The sequence below is a fragment of the Macaca nemestrina genome, chromosome X (genome assembly GCF_043159975.1).
Source record: "Macaca nemestrina isolate mMacNem1 chromosome X, mMacNem.hap1, whole genome shotgun sequence".
Taxonomy (NCBI): domain Eukaryota; kingdom Metazoa; phylum Chordata; class Mammalia; order Primates; family Cercopithecidae; genus Macaca; species Macaca nemestrina.
Genome location: NC_092145.1, coordinates 2,943,018 through 2,956,705, shown reverse-complemented (window position 1 = coordinate 2,956,705; position 13,688 = coordinate 2,943,018). Strand labels below are relative to the sequence as shown.

The 13,688-nt window shown below is 56.2% G+C and overlaps 1 protein-coding gene across 7 annotated transcripts in view; it reads left to right on the top strand.

The window, feature by feature from the left end:
- Nucleotides 1-1,206: 1,206 nt before the first annotated feature.
- LOC105470186 (zinc finger protein 185 with LIM domain) overlaps nucleotides 1,207-13,688 on the top strand; it is an 82,431-nt gene continuing 69,949 nt past the window's right edge. For 5 of the 7 annotated variants that reach the window (XM_071089265.1, XM_071089263.1, XM_071089261.1 and 2 more), the window contains exon 1: nucleotides 1,245-1,372. The gene's annotated coding sequence lies outside the window, so the exon portion shown is untranslated. Of the gene's footprint in view, nucleotides 1,373-13,688 lie in introns of all 7 variants that reach the window. The other 2 variants (XM_011721950.3, XM_071089260.1) reach the window with 1 other exon arrangement.

The following is a 13,688-nucleotide window of genomic DNA, read 5'->3' as shown; positions in this document are numbered from 1 at the left end:
ACAATGGACAAAGGCCAGCGTGGCTGTAATGTCTCGAACAAAGGGAAGAGTGGCTGGACCCGCAGGGATAGGTCATCTCAGGCTTTTACCCTGAGAGCAGTGGGAAGCCATGGAGGAGTTGCAAGCAGCAGAGCACCTGATCATACAGACACATGTGAACTTTTAACCTGACCTCTGTGTAGAGACTGAGGGGAAGGAAGGCAAGACCAGAGGCAGGGGGACACCAGCAAGGAGGCTGGTCTTCAGGGCCAGGTCTGGACTAGGGTGGTGGCAGCAGACACAGGGAGAAGTGGGTGGACTGGAGGGCCATGGAAACATTACATTGGCAGGCCCTGATGAAGGAGAAGCAGCTGGTCCATTCTTTCGAACCTATCATCCTGGTAAGCCAACTCCTGGCCAAGTCCATGCCATTTCTTGGGCTGGCTTAATTATCTCCCTATCTAGGAGGCCGCAGGGTGAGGGGTCTTTCCTCCATGCTCTCTCCATCCCAGCCCCAGCCCAGGGCCTTGCACACAATAAGCACTCGGTGAGCAACAACGCGTGACGCAGGTACATCAAACCGCATTGGCTCTGGGAGTCTGGCTGTATCTCCCGCCAGATGTCGTCCAGTCTGGGAGATAGCCCCGTTTGCTGTGCCTTGTGAGCCCCGGGTCCCTTCCGCGGTGAGCGGCTGCCCCACTCCTCTCCTCCTTTCCTGCCTGCAGGACTTCCTGGATGATCTCAGCCGCCAGCCCCCCGCCCCCTCCTCGCCCCTGTCTGGGATCTCCATCTGTAAAATGGATCTAGGAACAGTAGTTCTCGACTGAATTAACCCGACAGCATCTGTGGAAGTCGTTGGCCCTGTGCCGGGGCCAGATCGCGCAACTAAGAGCGGGGGCCCTTCACGTGGCGGAGGCTTCCCGGCCTGGGGCCAAGGGCCCGGAGGAATTTGCCTGGAAGTTTTCCATCACGGCAGAGCCTTCTGGAGCTCGCCCCGTGCTCGGCGAGGGGAGCCCCAGACTTGATTTCTCCAGCAGCCCCGCGAGGCGGGGCCGAGAAGGGGCGGGCGGGCGGGCGGAGGACGCTGGCGGGAGAATGTGCGGAATGTGCCAGGCGTCTCTACCTACCCCAGGAGGGGCAGAGGAAGGGGCCGGCCGAGGGGAGGGGCGAGGGGCGAGGCTCCGGGCCGCCGGAGAAAACCTGTTTGTTCCCCTGCGGGCGGAGCCCAGTCCGCGCCTCCTCGCCTCCCTGCGCGCTCCCCGCTGCGCCCCGCGCCCCGCGCCCCGCGCCTGCCTCCCCGGCCCAGCCCGGCCGGGCGCTGTCCACCCGAGGGAGCCCGCGCCCCGCGACCGCCCGACCCTCCACCCGCCCACGAACCGGGCACCTGTGCCAGGTAGGGCTGTCGAGTCGCCATCGGACGCGGCCCTGCGGGGAGGCAGTGGGGGGCACCCAGTCCGTGCGCAGCTAGGGACAAGTCAGGGCCTCAGTTTCCCCATCCATAACCCTTACCGGCTCCAAGCATCTCTCTTCGGGTTTCCCCCGGGGAGTCAGTGGATTTCTGGTTTTCGCTGTGAGTGAAAAGACTGACAGAGGAGGCCAGCGTCCCCTACTGAGGCAAGTGTCCCCCTCGCCGGCCTGATCCCTCTGTCTTGCCCTTTAGGAAAGACACGGTTTGATTGCTAGTAAATGGCGAGGGGCCAGGATGCTCTGAGAGTTGACTGCAGGTCTTTAAGAATCAGGGAATCTCATATCCCTCCGTCCCCCTGTGTCCATTTTATAGATGAGGAAACTGAGACCCAGAGGCTGGCTCGCCCAGAGGATCCCCTCGATCGCCCTGGGGCCTGTGATGGGCATGTGCTGGGTACAGGGCAATCTTGGGGAGGGCCATGCGGATGGTGGCTGCTCACACTCAGACAGAAGGCGCCGAATCAGGTGTCACTGGGTGTTATCGACTGGATCGGCAGTGCACCAGCTCTGTGACTGGATTGTTTTGATGGGGGCAGGGGGAGCCAAGAGTCTGTCCTCTTTGGAAAGGCAGAGGGATACCTCGCCTTACAAAAAGGCTGAAAGCTCAGGTGCTCCTGCCTGATCTGCCACTTCTGAGCTGGGGACACCTGGGTACTCTATCGGTTTAAGGGGGTGACACGTCAAGCTACCTCCCACCCAGGGCTGCTGGGGACTCAGATAAGGTAGGTGGTGGGTGTGTTTGGGCTTTGAGACAGCTGAGGCATGGCAGGAGTTGTGTTCTTGCTGAGCCATCCGCACGGAGCCTTGACATCGTGGAAGGCTGTGCAGCATCATCTCAGGACTCAAAGCTGCGAGCCCCGAGAGAGAACCTCTCACACCCTGTCCAGCAGTGCTTGAGGCCTCAGTACCTGGACTAAGTCCTGCCTTGGTCTCATGGCTCTTCAGACTTCTGGTTGTCGTATCCAGCTGGGGACGGGAGGCAGGGGCGCACAGGTGGATAGGCCTGAACAGAGCTGCAGAGGTAGGCTGTGGGAGGTCCTGCTTTGCCAGGGCCTCCGCTCCTCATCTGAAAAACAAGGGGCAGTTCAGAGGCCAGCAAGTGGCCAGGACACAGATGCACAGACGAGGGGCCAACCTTCTGGCAGGTCTTGGTGCCTTCCCCTCATCACTCCCAGGCCACTTCAGGAAGGGAAGGAACAGATCCCTCTCACCTGCCCCTCCTTCCAGCAATTCCCAGCCCCTGGCTGGCCGCTGTACATTCAGCCGTGTGGAGCTGGCGGAAGGCACTCAGTGCAGGGCCAGGCACGTGGCAGGTGCTCAAGATCTGTTCATTTCCATCCTCTGGACAAACTCATGAGTCAAGCAACAGAGGTGGCCCAGGACCACTTAGGGTGTTGCAGCTCTGAGTAGCATGAAAATATTAGGGGCTCCTCAGTCCTGGAGCAACGAGGCACCCCTGGCTGGGAAGATCAGGGAAGGCTTCCTGGAGGAGAAGGGCTTGGAAGCAGGAGGAGGAGCTCAACTGCCACCAGGTCAAGGCCCGCACGTCCTTTGGAGCTGCTCAAGTCTAACCTCCCCCTTACTCCTGGAAGATCATAAACCACTTCTTGCTGAGCTCCTGCATATGGGGGCCCACAGAGAAATCAGCTCCATGCCTTGCCCAGAGGAGTGACAGAGAGGCCATCTGTCAGTAAGAAATTGCCATCTGAATGCAAATGGCAGCAGTGATTGTCCACCTCACTTCCCGCTCAGCTCGAGTCCAGACTCCAGAAAAAGCCTTTCCCACATAAGGGCAGTGATGCCAGGGGCAGCCAGCGCCTCAGCTCAGCCTCCCTTAGCCTGACTTGTGTTCCTTGTCTTCCTGCCCAGTGTCCCCAAGGCCTCCTGAGATCTGGCAGAGCAGGGACTCTGGGTCCCCAGCACTGGGTCTGGGACCTGACCATGATAGGCATCGGCACCTGTTCCCTGAACTGTCTTCCGTTGCATGCCAAGCAAACTCCCCTAATTCTGGCTCAGTGCATTCTGGAAGCCGGAAGCCTGCCTTCCTCCTTCCCCACTCGAGCCTCCACAGGTGACTGACCCTTTTGGTGTGGGTTTTGCTTCAAGCCACAACTCATAAGGTGCCAGGTCACATGTAACACAAGCTTTGCTTCTGTTGGTGAGCCCTGAGGCTGCCCCCACTGCCAGTCCCTAGCAGCATGGGACAGGACCAGTGCCAGAGAGGAGAGCTGCCTTCCAGTGCTCTGGAGCCCTGAGCGGCAACCCCTTGCAGTCCGGGCCTTTGGGCTCTCATGTTTAGGGTCAGTCCAGGGGCTTTGCCTTCGTTACCGCTGTGCCTATAGTGAACCGAATGATGCCAAGACAAGGGCAGTGCCATCAGGGACTGGTCCCTGAGAGATGCTCGGGAGAGGTTGCCATCATTGCTTCCAAAGACCCGGGCGGGGCGGGAGTTGAACTGTCCCACACCTGGTCAGGTGTGTGGTAGGGGAGGGTGGCATCTTTATAGCCTAGTGGTTAAGGGAATGGCTCAGAGGTCAGACTGGGTTCAAACCCCAGCTCAGCCACCGTCCAGTTGTGCAAAGTTGGGCCCTTCATGCAACCCCTTGAGGCCTCTGTTTTCTCACCAGTACAGAAGGGCGGCTAAAGCCAGGAGTACCTGCTGCACTGGGTGCCTGGCTTAGAGGTGGTGCTCCGTCACGGAAGGTAGCTGAGCCAGGACTATGGTGCCCTCCTTCAGGGCTGTGGTGGCAAGGAGTGAGGTGGGACTAGGTGGAGAGAGAGATGCTGCCTGGGATGTGGGCTCCTACCTGAGGAAAACAGTTTAGAAATTACTGCTGATGATGCAAACAGTATCTACCCACATTTCAAATGACTCACTAAAGAACACTTAATTCTTAGGGTGATTTCTCATGCTTACTAAAGTCTGACTCGCTTTCTTTTTTGTTTTCACTTTTTTTGTTGTTGTTAGAGCTGGGGTCTCGCCTTGTCACCCAGGCTGGTATACAGTGGCTAGTCACAGGCACGATCATAGCACACCGCAGCCTCCAACTCTTGGGCTCAAGCGATCCTCGTGCCTCAGCCTCCCGAGTAGCTGGCACTACAGGCGAGTGCCACCATGCCAGCACTGTTGTTACTTTTTATCTTTAAGTTTTTTATTTATTTTTTACCTTGAATTGATTTAAAACTCATAGAAAAGTTGTAAGAATCGTGCAGAGAACTCCTGAAGCCTTATCTGAATTCCCACTGTTAACATTTTGCCACATTTCTCATTAGTTTACTTCACTTGTAGCCTTTGGATGGGTCAGAGGGTGGGCAGGACTGATGTCAGTTCATTTTTCCAGTTCCCTTTTCCAAAGGGAAACTGAGGCACAGAGAGGGACTTGCTCAAGTGCCATTGATTAGAAACTGAGCCAGATTAACTTCTCTCAGGGACACACATTGATGCATTTGGCAGGTATTTTCTTGATCACTTTCTGTGTTGGGCGCTGGGGCGCAGAAATGACTGAGAACTGACAGCAAAGTGGGAGGCACAGGCCTGGGTGGAGAAGAGACTGGAAAAGGAGAAGACAAGAGGCCCCGTGGGTATCATTCTCAATGTCGGAGGTGGAATGCAGGAAGGAATCTGCAGCTTGAGCGCGTGTCCCAGGGAATTTGACTGACTGCCGAAGGGTCTTAGAGGCCACTTTCAGAAACACTGTCTAGGCTTTTCCTGTTGGGAGTGTGCTCATTTCTCATCTCAAAAGGAAGCTGGGAACTGGGAGGGTGCCTGCCTGGAGCGGGGAGGTGGGTCCCGGCCAGCCAAGAGAGCAATTCCTCACCCACTCATTAATGCCCGCTGAGCCATCCCTCTTCCCGCAGAGCTGCCCTTGCGGCTGCTGCTGCTGAGATGGCCACAGAGCTCTGAAGCCACCCCCTGGGTCAGAGAGGAGTCATAGCCTCTGGGGCCAGTGGGCAAGCTCTAGGCTGCTGGTGGTTGCCGACGGTGGTCCCTGGCCTTGGCCCCATCTGTGGGCCCAGCTCGGGCACCCAGTCCGGGCCCTTTGGTGTAGTCCCTGTGATCTTTGGCTCAGCACGCCACTTTCTGATGACTAGGTCAGTTTCCCAGAGAGCTTGATGTGGCAAAGAGTTGCTATGAAGAGAGCAAGCACAAGGATTTTAATCACAAGAACCGGCATCCCTGGTGAAAATGCTTATACATCAGGCACTGCCTGCTTTAAACTGGAAAAAAAAAAACAAAACAAAACAAAACAACAACAACAAAAAAAACCCAAAACCCAAAACCAGGACTTGCTTTACCACTTGTGCCAGCGATCCCTTACTCATGCTTTCATTCCTCCGGGCCTGAGCCTAGGCACCTCCTTGGGAAATGCAGTGCTCTGGCTACACCCCGCTAGGCCGATTCCCCCCAGCACCCAGCCTGGTGGTTAGCGCTCTGAAAATGCTTGTTGCATACACGGCAATGTGATCTTGGGCAAGTGCGTCCTTCTCTCTGGACTTCCTTATTCTTATCCAAAAGTAAGGGCAGTGTTAGAGGTAAGGGTGGAGTTGAGGGGACTCTGGGTCTAGAGTGGGCAGGAAGATGAGAAAGAGGGTTGTTGGAGGGGAGAAGGAGGATGGGGAGTCAGAGCTTCGGGGAAGGTGGGGAGGCAGCGGGCTCGTTCTGTTCCTTTTGCTCCTCACTAGTGATCACCTGCATCTAGGACAGAAGGAATTAGCTTTGGCTGATGTTAGTCAAGGGCAAGTAGGAGTGACTTCCTGTCACTGGCCCTGCTCTGGCAAAGACTGAATGGATGGCAGCAATGGTGTGTGTGTAAGGGGGATGTTCCTAGGGGAAAGCGAAAGAGGGTAAAAGAAAGTGACCAGGTGCAGTGGCTCATGCCTGTAATCCCAGCACTTTGGGAGGCTGAGGCGGGTGGATCACTTGAGGTCACGAGTTAGAGACCAGCCTGGCCAACATGGTGAAACCCTGTCTCTATCAAAAATACAAAAATTAGCCGGGTGTGGTAGCAGGCATCTGTAATCCCAGATACTAGGGAGGCTGAGGCAGGAGAATTGCTTGAACCTGGGAGGTGGAGGTTGCAGTGAGCCGAGACTATGCCACTGCACTCCAGCCTGGGTGACAGAGAGAGACTCCGTCTCAAAAAAAATTAAAAAAAAAAAGGGAGTAGAGGGGAGAGAGGTGCTGTGGAGGTGGAAGTGTGGGCTCCATGACCTCTGAGCCTCCTCTGATCCCACTGGCTGCCTTGTCTGCAAATGGGACTAGCATCTCTGCATGACTGGGATTGGCTTAAGACCACACTGGTTCCCTGGCTGCAGAGACAACTGCAGGACGAGGGGTGCAGAAGCAGCCAGGGCCCTGCAAGAGGGTCCCTGCCTAGTCCTCTGTTCTCCGCAGAGACATCTCAGAGGGCCCTTGAAGCCAAGCCAGCCCTGAAATGGCCCAGTTCCCTGAACAGTCACTTGTATCTGGCTCACTGAGAACTAGAAAATGGGTGCATGGAAGCCAGGAGGAATCCCGAGGCCCCAAAGAGTGGTGGGTGGCCGGGGCTGCCTTCTCCCCTCCTCCTCACCCCCAGCTCCCCACCACCTTGGGAAGGAGCTGGCCTGACTTAGATGTCTGCCTCCCAGGGCCCCTCCAGCGCAGACGCCAAAAAGTCTAGCTGCTGGGGTGTTAGGGGTGGGATGGGGAGAGGTGAAATTCCAGACTTTCATGCAGAAGTCATTTACCTGTAAAGCACATTTACAAATACCACCCCCCATGCGTTCTTTTTCCATATTATATTTTTCCCTCTGCAACCCAAGTCTTTTTCAGCTCTTTTTTTTCCACTTGCTGCTCCTTTTTCCTGCCACCCTGTTGGCCTCCAGGCGAGAGCCCCTGGGACTGGAGCATCCCAGGCAGATCGTGCATTCTGGCTCTGGCAAGAGAGGCCCAGCCTAGGCCTCCCTGGAGCTGCACGCTGAGCAGCAGACTAGGAGGCTCAGACGGGATCCAGCTGCTCAGCCCTGCCCATGATCCCTAAATCACCTTTGAAGGGCCCCACCCCCCTGGATCTCAGCAACTCCTGGAACAGCAGCTACAGACGCTGCAGCGGTGCCTGTGGTGGTGCCTGCTCCATCCCCTTCCCAGAGGAAAGCAGGAAAGCAACCTGTCTGCTGACTGTTGCCTTGCCAGCTGCTGAGACTCCAGTGCAGGAGGCCGGGAATCAGAATGTCCTGATTCACCAGACCTGGCCACAGGAGGCTGCTTCATCAAATGTAACGTTTCATCATTCCAACCCTTTTGGTCCAGAAAATCAGCACCCGCACCGGCTTAAATCAGCCTGGGTCCAAACTGAGTCAGCCAAGTGCGTGCCTTGAGAAAGGACGGGGTGAGGGCATCTGAGCGGGGGTGGAGGTCGTGCTTCCTGACTTTATCATTCCTCAGCCCCCTCACACTCCTTGCCGTGACTGGCACTTGGAGCGTGCAGGCTTGTCGCTGCACTTCCCCAGGCAGCTTCCAGGAGGAGTCTGTGCCACAGCCAAGGCTCTCCCCACCGTGCTAGCCTTTGACCTCAGCCCCCTCCCCGGGAAGTATCATTGCTTGGGGGCCTGTGGCCTTGGTGATGACCCGAGGGGCTGCACTGAAGCCTACACCTTCCTCACACTACCAGGTGCAGGGGCCAGGGAGCATTTTGAGAATGGGGCTTCCTTAAGCCCATTCCACATCCCGTGGGCACAACAGAGTATTCTCTTTTACCTCAGAGTTTAGAAGTGAAGGTCAGGAAGGGTGAGTGATGTGTCCAGTGACTAAAACCCAGGCCCTTGGACTCCTTGTCAATACTCCTTCCTTCGCTCCAGAGTTGGAAGAGCCAGCATGGGTGTGTGGCTTTGTGGCCTTGACCAAGCCCTCCACAGCTCTGACGGCACCACTGTGCCCGTCTCATGACATGACAGATGATAAGGCATGGCTGGCTCTGCGCTGAGGCCTTCTGAATATGTTGTGCCCCGACTACCCTCTCAGCATCTGTTTCTTCTGCCCCATCTGGCTCAGGGCTGCAGTCTGGCCACAGAGAGGGAAGCTCTCTAAGGAAGGAGAATGGGCTGGGAGAAGCCATCTGCTGCCCCTTGTTTAGCAGGCTGCATTCTCCAGCAAGCCAGCTCTGACTATCTCAGTGGTGCCCTTCTCCTGGTCACCCAGACTGCTCTGTTCCTGGGGCAGCTCATGACACTGCGAGGGGTTTGTGAAGGGTCTTTCATGGGAGGGCCCTTACTCTGAGCTCACAGACATTTGCTTGAAAGACAGCAAAAGAGGACCTAAGACATGGGGACTTTTCTTTGAATCCTTTTCCTGACACTAGGGCCGCTGGAGGCTCTTTGCCCAAAGGGAACATTTACAGTGAGAAATGGACAGGAGCCTCGACACCCCCACCCTATGCAGAATTCGACCTCCACCCCTATTTTACCAAGGCATGTCCTCCAGCAAATGAAGCTGTCAGACAGGTTCAGGGAAGGGGGGCGGTCACAGCCTGGGAGGGAGCTGCCTCCTTCTCACCCTTGGTGCTGTGGTGGTGGTCCCCAGGTTGAGTTGGACCAGAATGGAGAGGTGGAGGGACTCTGGCCAGGGGAGCTACCTAGGCTGGCTGGGCTCTGGGACTTGGGCAGCTGGGAGCCTTGGGTTTGTAAAGCCCAACTCTGGCTCTTATAGGAGGACTGGGGGAAAGGTGTAAGAGCTGGGGTCACCCTTACACATGTGTTTCTCCATGGTTTGGTCATTGCCACCCTTTTCGAATGGTGGGGAGCCAAGACACCATAAGGGGAGGAAGGATTTGCCCAGGGTGGCAAAGCTGGGATGAGTCTCCTTCCCAGAGACCAGCCATCTTCTCTGAGGGTCCCAGCAGGGATCAGCCCTGGCAGGTATCTAAGCTAAGGGATCAGCACTGTCTGGGTCCACCCATCTCTAGGAACAAGTTCTTGGGAGACAAGGGACTTATCCCTCTACCACTTACCTCATGACCGGATAGGAGTACTTACATTTCTGCTATGGGGACAGGCCTAAGTGCTGGTCCCCAGCTATATTCTGGGCCTCTGCCTCCATTAAAGCTCCTTGTCCCAGAGCCACATGAAAGTGCTTGCAGACAGAGCTTTCCTAAAACATAGCCGAGGTTTCCTAAAACACAGCAATCAGCCTCTGCAGTGGGCAGCCCAAGTCTTGATGGCTTCATCCACTTATACTTGACAGATCCATATTTGGTCCCTGTACTTGAGGGGCAGCACTCCGGGCTGTGCCCCCTTTCTTGTCCCGTCCAGGTGTTTCCTTATGCTGACTCCTGACCCACCCCAAAGGGGTCCACACAGATCTGAGCTGTGAGTGATCTCTGTGAGCCTAGCTGAGGTTGGCACGTGTGGGGTGGCAGAGCTGGGTGTCTGCTCAGCTCCTGGGTGCAAAGCATCCCAATTTACCTTTGGGAACGAAGCCCTTCTGCTTGCACCTCTGCCTGTGGCACACTTGCTCCTGTTTGTGCACGGCACCCGGTGCCCAGCACACATGAACTGAGACAAGCCCTGACACCCGTGCCCTCTGGCTGCATCTCCTCCATGCGCCGCAGCAATATTCAATGCTCCGGGAAGGGAAGGCTGAAGGCGTTTTGCTCCTTTGCCCTCCCAGTTTGCTTAGGAGGCCCCTGCCTGGCATCCTACTTCCCTTCTGCACAATTTGGGAGCCATCCTAATCCCCTGCAAGCCAGATTCTCTGGGGAGCCAGGCAGCGGGGAAGTTCTACAAAACTTTCTCTGAGTTAGTCCTCTCATCTTGAAGGCTGAGCACGTCCTGTGGTGTGACAGGGAGCCTTTTCTCCTGCCGCTCCCGTCTGTGTCCATCTCCTCATGCTCCAGCACCTGCGTCATTGCCTGCTGCCGCCCCCACTCCTCCAGCGCACGGGAATCTGCATACATTAGCCTCCTGCGTCAGCTCCCCTCTCACTCCACTCACTGATGACACCAGGCTTGCTGTGGTTGGAATAACAGGCTCCCTTCAGCCACCTCATTGGCTCCTCGCTCCTATCCATCCAATCAGGGCCAGGGGCCCCTTCCTTTGAGGTTGCTGGGCAGCCTTCAGAGGCTGCAGTAGCAGGGAGAAAGGTGGGGCAGGAACATGCCCATGGGCATTTGGAGGCCATCTCAATTCAGGGAAGACCTGTCCCCATCTCCCCCACCCTACTCTGCCACGGACACTTCCCCTGATTGCCATCTCTCAGCCCACTTGGCCTGAGACAGGAAGAGGGAGAAAGAAGGGGATGAGAGGTGGGCTGGGACATCTGCCTGCTGTCTGAGGTGGCCCGGCTTGTGCAAGAGGAGTTGGACTTGGCCCTGAACTGCCCTAACAGTCTAGTGTTGTCTGAGTACAGGGCTTTGCTCAGAGTCAGCACAGAGAGGGGTACTGTGTGGCCACATCTAGTGGGGCTCCAGGGGTGCACCACGAGGGACAGTCCATGCAGAAGGTATCAGATAAGCCAGCCATTCCTTTGGTGGCCCAGGCCAGGTCCTAGGCAGGATGATATGGAGATTTCCAAAAAAACCAGAAGTCTTCTCCCAATCAAGGTAGAAATGAGAGCCATGGTACTGAAAAGACCTAGAGTGGCTGTCCAGACCAGAAATGTGCCCACACAGGCCATCAAGACAGCCGCGTGATGGCATGAGAAATTCAGAGAGGCACATGCTTTAGCTTGGGGTGTCCCGTCAGGAAGAGACCCAGTGAGCAGGCCCACAGATGCCACCTTCCAGATGAGGAGACCTAGACTTGGAGAGTGGGATGTCACAGTCATGTGAGGCCACTTAGGGAAGAGGAGCAGAGATGTAAGCACAGGCCACAGCTCATGGGGACAGTGTTTGCTTTCGGGCTGTGTGGCCTCTCTGGGTGTCAGGGCTAATGGACTTTGAAAGAAGCCTGAGTTCCCAGAGGAAAAGAAATACTGGAAGACTTGGGCAGGTAGCAGGCCCCTGGTGCCACTTTCAAAGGTGGCTAAGGAAAGAACATTTGCTCTCCATCTTCATGGCAGGGTAAATGGGAAGGTGCAGGGACCCCAGTTACAGCGGTTTCTTTTTCTTCAGGAACTTTTTCTGAATGTTTCTCAGACACAAGCCCAGAGGCATGAGAAAGCTTGACATACTGAACTCAGATGGAGAGTGTAGGGCTGTGGGAGTGAGTGGGCTGCTCCATGGGGTCGTGGAGTCACGTGTGGCAGGCCTCTGTGGCTACATCAGGCCGAGCAGCATAGGCAGGCACGGTGCGGCTGGCCTGAGTCTGAAGAGTCTCCTCCCTCCAGCAGGTGAGCATTGCTGCATGTGCCCAGTGGTTTGGAGGAAGCCATAGAGGCGACTGGTGGTGGGTGTGCCCCAGGAGCCCTCGAGGCCATCGTGCGTGGGCTTACCTGGGCCACTGCGTGGCTGGGGCTCAGAGCCCTGGGAGCGTGGCCAGGGCCAGACACGGGCCCACTCCTGGCTGACTGTGCTGAAGGTGAAGCAGGAGCATTGGCACAGTTCTTGTGCACGAGCTGCACATGGTGCTGCTGGCCTTCGAGGACCTGATCCCAGGAGTGTGTGTGCAGGGTGCCCGCCTGACACAGGTGTCGTGCTCCAGCAAGGGAAGCCAGTGCTGTTATTGCTTCCCAGAGGAAGGCATGGTTCTCATCCCAGAGCAGAGCCCAGGCCACCGTCCCAGTGGCCAGGTCTTCCGGCTGCTTTGCTGGTACCTGGGTGCAGCCCTGGGGAGGGCAGGAGTCTTGCATACAGGCTCTGGAGGCTTCACTGGCTCCCCAAATGGAGTTCACATCCACTAGTGACTGTCCCAAGAGAGTGGAGAGCTGAGGGTGGCCCTGGGGCAGCAGCCATGGTGGCCAGAGGGTTTATCTGCCAAGCCTCTCTGGTGGGCGCTCTCTCCCTGGGCAGACTGGGTCTGTCCCCCCACCCCCTGCTGCCACCCACATGAGAGCAGACATAGGCATCCCACGTCCACACCTGAGCCATAACCAGTTCCTGTGCCCAGCTCTTCAGACCTTCTGGACGTGAGCCTCATGAGCAGGGAGTTGTCCTTGCCCCATGGAGTACTCTGCTGTCTGTGCAGGTCCCTCTGGCTGACTTGCCATGGCTGGGGAGCCAGGGCGGGATTGCGTGGGGTGGGAGAGGAGCCATCAGCGGGCCTCATGCGCCCTCCTGTCCTGTCATCTCTCCCCTGGGCCCCATACATGTGTGAACGGAGAAGCTGGCCTCCTGCTTCCAGGGGTGCCACCGCCACTGCCACTGTCACTGCTGCAACCTCTGCCTGGCATCCGGCCCGAAACACCCCTGCCTGCTCTCTGCTTCCTTCTCCACCCCAGCTTGCGGGAAAAGAGGAGACCCCGGGAAGAGGCCGAGGCTGCAGCACCACATGGCCCAAAGCGGTGCACAGCACAGCTGGGCCCCAGAGACTGACGGCCTCTTGCTACTGTGGGGATTTCCTCCTCAGAGTGAACAAGCAAGAGAAGTCCCTGCATCCGTTCACTCTCCTCACCTCCCATCCTTCCTGGGCACTGCCCGCCTGGCATCAACTCTTTTTGTTTTTGAGATGGAGTCTCTGCTGCCCAGGCTGGAGCGTAGTGATGCGATCTCAGCTCACTGCAACCTCCGCCTCCCAGGTTCAAGCGATTCTCCTCCCTCAGCCTCCTGAGTAGCTGGGATTATAGGCACGTGCCACCACGCCTGGTTAATTTTTGTATTTTTAGTAGAGATGAGGTTTCCCCATGTTGGCTGGGCTGGTCTCGAACTCCTGATCTCAGGTGATCCACCCACCTTGGCCTCTCACAATGCTGGGATTACAGGCGTGAGCCACCACGTCCAGCCCTGGCATCAACTCTTGAGACCAATCCCTTGGCTGCCCAAGCATACCCCACTCCCACTTCATTTGGGTAAACCACTGTTGGTCTCATCTTTAGTACACAGAAGATACATGTTCATGACAGGAAAATTAGAAATATACGAAAGAGCAAAATATTTTGGTGTATATCTTTGCAAATTTTTCCCCTGTACATTTTTATGTAAATATAATTTGAGTTAGATGACACCATCATACACATCCTGCTTTACAGGCTGCTTTTCACTGAGTGATGCATAGAAGCTGTACACAGTACAGGTTTACAAAGCATGTTAAATACTACATGTCTCAGTATGATCTGTAATAACTGCATAGTATTTACTTGAATGGATAGACTATAATATGTTTAACTATGACTG